The 8108-nt window shown below is 46.3% G+C and overlaps 1 long non-coding RNA gene across 1 annotated transcript; it reads left to right on the top strand.

The window, feature by feature from the left end:
• Positions 1-5870: 5870 nt before the first annotated feature.
• Positions 5871-7000, top strand: LOC308154989. The gene is made up of 3 exons (XR_013937389.1): positions 5871-5941; positions 6454-6564; positions 6865-7000. It is a non-coding gene; the product is annotated as an uncharacterized lncRNA (long non-coding RNA).
• Positions 7001-8108: the final 1108 nt, after the last annotated feature.

Genomic DNA, 8108 nt, shown 5'->3' with positions numbered 1-8108 from the left:
AGCACTCATACGCGTGTGGCGGAAAAAGGTACTACACGGAGGCCAGGCCTCCTGTTCCCACCCATTTTCAGTGATTTGGCCAATCACATATTGCCATGAAAAAAATTGCATTACATTGACTTCTATGAGAAACCACTTTCCGACAGGAGGCCTGGCCTCCGTGTAGTACCTTTTTCCGCCACACGCGTGTATGAGTGCTGTTCTGCAGGATAAATATTAGAAATGGATGAAGTATTGTTCTGAATTGTATGTTGTGTGTCTGATAAAAAATATAATTATTGCTTTTTTAAATCTCTCTCTCTTCTCTCAACCTATTGGGGAGGCCAGGCCTCCTCCACCTCTATGGAGGAGCCTCCACTGATATATATATATCGCCTCGTTGAAGTAGAAGGTATCTTAAAATTAGTTCAGTCAGACAAAAAACAAGCATATATTGCTTTGGTTTAAGATATTTTATCTTACTTAGAGGAAGCCAGCACCAAACACCTACTCCTTTTCTCTAACGCAATCTAGTAAGGGGTGGGCCTCTGAAAAAGTACTCTGAAAAAAGTTGTCGGATACGACCGTCAGCCCTTATCTGTTACAAACTCCACCAGATCAGTCACCGCCACCGGAGCTGGGATCGTGGCAGCAAGCTGCCAACGTCGGTTCTGATCAGACCGGCACTAGAGCTCGACCTGTGCTGCCCCCCCCCCCCGTCATCACGGTTGTCCGACCGCCTCCGTATCATCTGGAGGCGAGAACGTGAGGCCCTCGAACGGATACGGATCCGACAACGACAGGGACGGCACAGCCTTTCACCCCTAAGTGCCACAGAGAGAGAGAGAGAGAGAGAGCCAATTACATCAACGTTACATCACCAGAGCACCGCGACACAACCTGTCCCTGTGAAGACAACATCTAACACCTGCGACGAACCCTGTGATCCAACCCATCGTCTCTCTCTCTCTCTACTCTGTCTACTCTGTCTGAGAGTCGCAGCAGTCACTTCTGAAGGTTCGCTTGGAGCTGGAGGTGCTAGAATGAGTTCTGGATGAGCCCCCCTTCTCTCCCCTTCTCTCCCCTTCTCTCCCCTTCTCTCCCCTCTTCTCCTCTCTTCTCATTCCCACTCTTTTCCTTTCATGGAGATGTGTGACCGTGTGACTGTGTGTGAGTGTGAGAGGGGGGGGGGGGGGGGGGGGCGGGTGAGTCTGTCACTCCTGCTAATGCCGGTCGACAGTTGCGTGTGTCTCTTTGCCACTTCCTGTGAACTGGAGCGTCGAGACATCGGCAGATGTCCACTTTGGTTGCCGGTCCCCGGAGCGGCTGGCTGGGGCTGACACTTCCTCTCTCCCTGACAGACACATGAACCCAGTCCTCCTCCTCCGCCTCCCCCTCCTCCTCCTCTTCCTCTTCTTCCTCGGACTCCTGTCTGACAGACACATGAACCCAGTCCTCCTCCTCCACCTCCTCCTCCTCCTCCTTCTCCTCTTCCTCTTCTTCCTCGGACTCCTGTCTGACAGACACATGAACCCCTCCTCCTCCTCCACCTCCTCCTCCTCCTTCTCCTCGCCCTCTTCCTCGGACTCCTCTCTGACAGACACATGAACCCCTCCTCCTTCTCCTCTTCCTCCTCCTCCTTCTCCTCTTCCTCCTCATCCTCCTCCTCCTCCTCCTTCTCCTCCTCTGCCTATTATGAATGTCACCTCACGCTGCAAGCCTTTACACCTCCCAAAGTGTTTAACCTGATGTGGCGGCACACAGAGGCGCCTACCCTGCGTGGCGTCTGTGGGATGTGTAGCGTTAGTTATGTGGCGTCTGTGGGATGTGTATCGTTAGTTATGTGGTGTCTGTGGGATGTCTCTACGCCCGCTATGAGTAATGGTGGGGTGGACACCTCGCAACCGTCCAATCACAATGCAGCTCACACCATGTCACTTCCTGTGGAGGAGGAGGAGGAGGAAGAGGAGGAGGAGAAGGAGAAGGAGGAGGAAGAGGAGGAGGAGGAGGAAGAAGAGGAGGTGGAGGAGGAAGAGGAGGAGAAGGAGGAGGAGGAGGAGGAGGAGGAGAAGGAGGAGGAGGAGGAGGAGGAAGAGGAGGAGGAGAAGGAGGAGGAGGAAGAGGAGGAAGAGGAGGAGCAAGAGGAAGAGGAAGAGGAGGAGGAGGAAGAGGAGGAAGAGGAAGAAGAGGAGGAGGAAGAAGAGGAGGAGGAGGAGGAAGAGGAGGAAGAGGAGGAGGAGGAGGAGGATGAAGAGGAGGAGGAGGAGGAGGAAGAGGAGGAAGAGGAGGAAGAAGAAGAAGAAGAGGACGGGTTAGAGAATGGCACTTAAAATTCAGAAGGATATTATTCCCTGCAGTGAAACTGCACTGCACAAGTCCTTCCAACACATCCAAGGAGAAAAGGCGGATGGCAAATTGAAAATAATTGCAGTGATTATGGCAACAGCTGTAGTGTTGGAGAGATGTAGGTCAAGAGCATAATATCATCTCAGTCTCAATAGTGTTATCAATGGCTTTCCACGCTGTCTCCTTCGTTAACGTGCTGGTTTGATTATCAGTGTACCGTTACATCTCTAACATTTCACATGTTCGTACTGTGTGTCTGGAAATTAATCGTGTGTTTGACTTTGACAATCCTCCAAAAAGCCATTTGTATCTATCTTAGTCAGAGATTGGCAAGGATATACGACATATTTACATGATGATATCCTCATATAATATGTGACACGTTCTATTGCTTTGGTCCTCATATAATAATGATTTAATAGGTGAATATGGGAGTCTGGTTGCATCATTGCTTTTGCGTTTATACAATCTCAGAACATAACTGCCTAGAGAGAAAAAACATCTTTCTTTTCATTGATTCTTGGTTTATAAAGGGCATCTTTCTCTCTCCTCACTTTAGAACGATCGATATTTGACCAGTTAAATGATCTGCCAAGGTCAAATGGAATAGAAAATATCTATAAGTATGTTTTTGGAAGTTTTTTGGATTTAAAAAAATATATAAAACTGCTAACCATTACAGTTTATGGTGGCTGCTGTTTCAAGTGAAATCCATATATAACTCATCCACATATTCTTGGAGAGAAACACAAGAGAAACACGTACAGTAGCTAGGGTCAGGGTTGTGTTAGTGCAGCATATTTATATAGGTACTGCTTTGAAATAGATGACTACTAAAGCTTCTGAGCTCCAGCCAATTTATTTAAACAAAGCTACATACAGCTTACAGCATTCCTACTCTGTGATGTCATAGAGAGGTCTGTGGGTCAGCAGGAAAAAAAGAGAGAGAGAGAGAGAGAGAGAGAGAGAGAGAGAGAGAGAGAGAGAGAGAGAGCTGTCTCTAGCTATACCCCCCAATGATGTGGTAATACAAGGCTATGACAAAACACATACATAGACCTATCACCTTACTCAGGACAGGTTAGGGTGTGCAAAGAGGGACAGTGTCACTCAGGTCAAAGGGCAGGGGGCATGTCACAGGAAGGGAGGCCATCTTGACCATGTGCTTCTCTAGGACAAAGCAGGTCACAGGAAGTGGGGGGATGGGGAGAGGGGTGGAGCAGGGGCCAGGTAGCCTTCCCAGAAGTCCCTTGGCCCTAGGCCTGAGCAGGCCATGGAGGCCGTCATAAAACCCCCTTCTAGGAATGTGACAAATAAGACATCTACAGGTTCTATACACAGGTCGAGGTGGGACAGAGCCTTTGCGGCTGCTGCACCTAAACTTTGGAATAGCCTCCCCCTCCACGTACGGGCCGCTCAGACCCTGGAGATGTTTAAATCCCTCCTTAAAACACACCTGTTTTCCCTAGCCTTCCCCCCCACCTAGCTATCGGTCCCTGGTTTTTATTATTTTATAGTTTTTATTGTAGGTCCCTGGCTCTTATTGTCTTATTGTTTTTAGTCCTTTTATCTTCTCTTTTAACTTTTAACCATATCTTGTATTGTATTGTGTGCATTGTGCATCTTATTTATTTCCTGCATTTTATCTATTTTACAACTGTGAAGCACTTTGGTTCAGCACTGCTGTATGTAAACGTGCTATATAAATAAAGCTGACTTGACTTGACTTGACTAGGTGTGTGTGTGTAAGAATATACCTCACTAGAGCCAGGGAAATACCTAGAATACATAACACAAACATGTACACTAGAACAGTTGAAACATTGTAACATGTGAGGATCTTAGATGTTTGCGGTGCATAACCAAAACGTGACACAGGTGAAAGAGGGAACAAATCGGCAACCAATCAAAAATGTTCAGACTTTTCAAAAAGAAAAAAAAAATGTTGTTGAAAATCACAACACACTTGACTCGCTAGTCGAGCCAAAATACTGCAACAACGCAATGGATTGGGTGAGTAATCCCCCCGATGCTACCTAGTTAATAACTATAACACTACTTTACATTGTTAACAGGCTCACAAAACAAGCTGTGTTAGCTGTCCATCGAGCGTGTCAAATAACAGTCAGAACATTAAATGGGCTGCCGGCTTGTTACCCCATTCACCAGCAGCTGTCACAGATCATCTGACCTCAGGGAGAAACAAACAGCTTGGGAAAGCCACTACATGGTGAAGAAGAGCTCACAGCTACAGACTGAGCCAGACAGGAGACTGAGAGACCGGTCTGGGATGGGAGGAGAGAGAGAGAGAGAGAGAGACACAGACAGAGAGAGACAGAGAGAGACACAGAGACAGAGACACACACAGAGACACACACAGAAAGACACACAGAGACACACACAGAGAGACACACAGAGGCACACACAGAGAGATGCACAGAGACACACACAGAGAGACACACAGAGAGACACACAGAGACACACACAGAGAGACACACAGAGACAGACAGAGACATACACAGAGAGACACACAGAGACACACACAGAGAGACACACAGAGACACACACACAGAGACACACAGAGACACACAGAGACACACACAGAGAGACACACAGAGACACACACAGAGAGACACACAGAGACACACACAGAGAGACACACAGAGACACACACAGAGACACACAGAGACAGAGACACACACAGAGAGAGACAGTGGCAGACACTGGGGCGCCTACTCTCTCTCTGTAGGTCTCTCTGTAGGTCTCTCTGGAGGACTTGGCGCTGGGCCTCTCAGGGAGCCAGGTGTTGTTTTATTTATCTGAGAACAGAACTGACCTTCATCTCTGAGAGCTGCAGACCCAGCCTGCTAGGAGACCCAGCCTGCTAGGAGACCCAGCCTGCTAGGAGGTGTCTGCTCTCCCCCTCCTCTCTCTCCTCCTCTCTCTCCTCCTCCTCTCTCTCCTCCTCCTCTCTCTCCTCCTCTCTCCTTCATCTCTGAGAGCTGCAGAGACCAGCCTGCTATGGTGTCTGTTCTCTCCCTCCTCTCACATTCCCCCCTCTCTCTCCTCCTCTCTCTCCCCCTCCTCTCTCTCCTCTCTCTTCCCCTCTCTCTCCTCCTCTCTCTTCCCCTCTCTCTCCTCCTCTCTCTCCCCCTCTCTCTCCTTCTCTCTCCCTCAGTGCAGGGTGAGACGGAGGCCCGTCAACATCATCCATTTCTTAACTGTCAGGAACGCCCGGTGTAAGTACCGGAATTTCCGGCCTGCGAGGTTTTTCCGACCCTACCAGATCCGGTCATAGGTTCAGCCCTTTCCGGCCATAGGTAGCGCTATGATTCGCTGACGACGATGATTTCCGATCACATGATGACCGCCATTTTTACCCATCAGTAATTTAGGCTGTTTATAGATCTAATCTCTGTAGCGACCTTAAGATACATGGATGTTGCGCGTTCACCCGCGCGCGACTGAGAGAGTTTAGGTGAAAACAAGATGGAGTTTGAGTTTCATACAGCACTGAAGTTTTACATGATGCATGGTATGTATTTTCCTGGCATACCCAAGGCTGGACACCTTAAATCAAGGATTCTAAAGGCGTCCAAGAATTACTTGATGAAAGGTAAGTCAGTGTGAATAACTATGTTATATCCACTCTTGAAGCCACTGCTTGAAATGTCGAAAATGGCGAAAATGCATAGGCCTGTATCAAAATTGAGTGTCTCATTAAGCATCTGCTAACTATTGTGTGCATAAAACCTGTGGCTTTATATTTGCACTTCTAAATGAATGCTGTATTTTCCTGCTGCATCAGGTGAGGAGTTGTACTATAAGGACAAATACAAGGACAAACATCGCTTGTTGGTGTGCAACAAGGATGGAGTTCGTGATGTCCTGATGGTAACTTTCTTATCTGACTTGAGTTCTTGTCCATCATCTTTCCCAATTATGACAAGATTATCACTGTTGGAGACCTCAAAACCTACTTATTCAATCTCGCCTTTTAAATGTCTGTCTTTATTGTTGTTTCATCTGTTCTATTGTTGTTTTATCTTATTTGCTCTCTGTGAAGCACATTGTGTCACATTTTTGTGAGAAATGGGCTATACAAATGAAGTTTGATTTGATCTGAAGGAGTGCCACGACAACCATGGGACTGGGGGTCATCCAGGGAGACGCCGAACGCTGGAGAAGGTGACTGCGTCCTACCTCTGGTCCACCTTGCGGGAGGATGTCATAAAATGGGTGAGTTTTTGATGTTATTTGTGCATGATGTGTGTGAACATTGTAATTTATACACTGCCCATTAGCAATGATCTTTTACTCAAAGATCTCCAACTCTTGTGTAATTCTCATACTGACCACAATCTGATTCTGCACTGGAACACCCAGACCATCATACAGGCCGCAGCCCCTCAACCACAGCGGTTCTGCACCTAAGGCACTAAGCCCAGCAGCTGACCACCACCACCAACATGACGCCTCAACCACATCAAGAATTCTCTGACTCTAGATAATTTCCTCTGAAATGTCACTGTTTTAAAGGTTGATGAGTGCCCCCGCTGTCAACATCATGAGAAAATAAAGACAGTTGCACCTGTACTCCATCCCATCCAAGTGAAAGAGGCATGGAGTGTCCTGGGGATTGATCTCATTGGTCCACTTCCCACCACTGCAAAGGGCAAAAGGTAGCTACTGAATGTTGGGCAGAAGTATGTGTAACCCCAAGTCAATAAAAGTTATGAAGCAAGTTTTTGGTGGACCCCATGAGGAATAGCTGCTGCAATGCTGTAGCTAATGGAGAACAATCTGCATTTTTCATTGCAGATACGTTCTGACTGCAACCGACCTCTTCAACAAGTGGGTTGTGGCAAAACCCCTCATCACCAAAACAGCCAATGAGGTGTCCAGGAAGATAGTCAACATTCTTCTTGACTTTGGACTGGTAGAGAGGATCATTACCGACCAAGGACGGGAATTTGTGAATGAGGTACAGTTATCTATATAAGACACAGTGTATGTGATGTGTGACATTTGATAATTGTAATTTAATCAAATTTAATTGCATACACTAATGCATCTGCAGGTCAACCGTGGTGTTTTTGAGGCTCTGGGTGTCAAACACTGCATCACGTCACCCTACCACCCCCAGGCCAATGGACAGGACGAGCGCACAAACCGCAACGTGAAGACTGCGCTTGCCAAGTACTGTGGGGAGGGACAGAACGACACATGCTATATTTCGGTTAACCTACACAATGTTTTTACTTGATTCCAGCTAATTTGTGAATGAATACGTTTTTGTTTGTGTATGGTTAATCCATTTTTATGTAAATATGGTTTCATGCTGTATTGATTTACAATAAATTCATTGCATTTCATTAAATCGTGTTGCTTTACTACAAAAAACACATCTGATTGAGGAAGACTACAAAACATTGAGAAAGGATTTGGTAAACCAAGTATTTCTTGCGTCATATGGTAAGAAGAGGGGTGTCCATAGTAATTAATACATCTCTACCATTCTCTGAAGAGAAAGTGATAAAAGATAATAGGAGAAGATATGTAATGGTTGACCCTATTACATTAACCATAGCTAAAGGTAATGAATCTTTTTTTCATTTCATACCCTAACTCTAACCCACTCTACCCATAACTAACTCTAACTCTACCCATACTCTAACGAATTAAAATGATTAACAAGCATAATGGCACAGATAATGCAGAGATGTGTATATATACAAAGGGTTGAAATATATGTTATTATTATTATTATTACTTTATTATCA

The sequence above is a fragment of the Nansenia antarctica genome (genome assembly GCF_963989245.1).
Source record: "Nansenia antarctica genome assembly, chromosome: 4".
NCBI classification, from domain to species: Eukaryota; Metazoa; Chordata; class Actinopteri; order Argentiniformes; family Microstomatidae; genus Nansenia; species Nansenia antarctica.
Note: the sequence above shows the minus strand (reverse complement) of the source record. Positions and strands in the feature narration are given on the sequence as shown.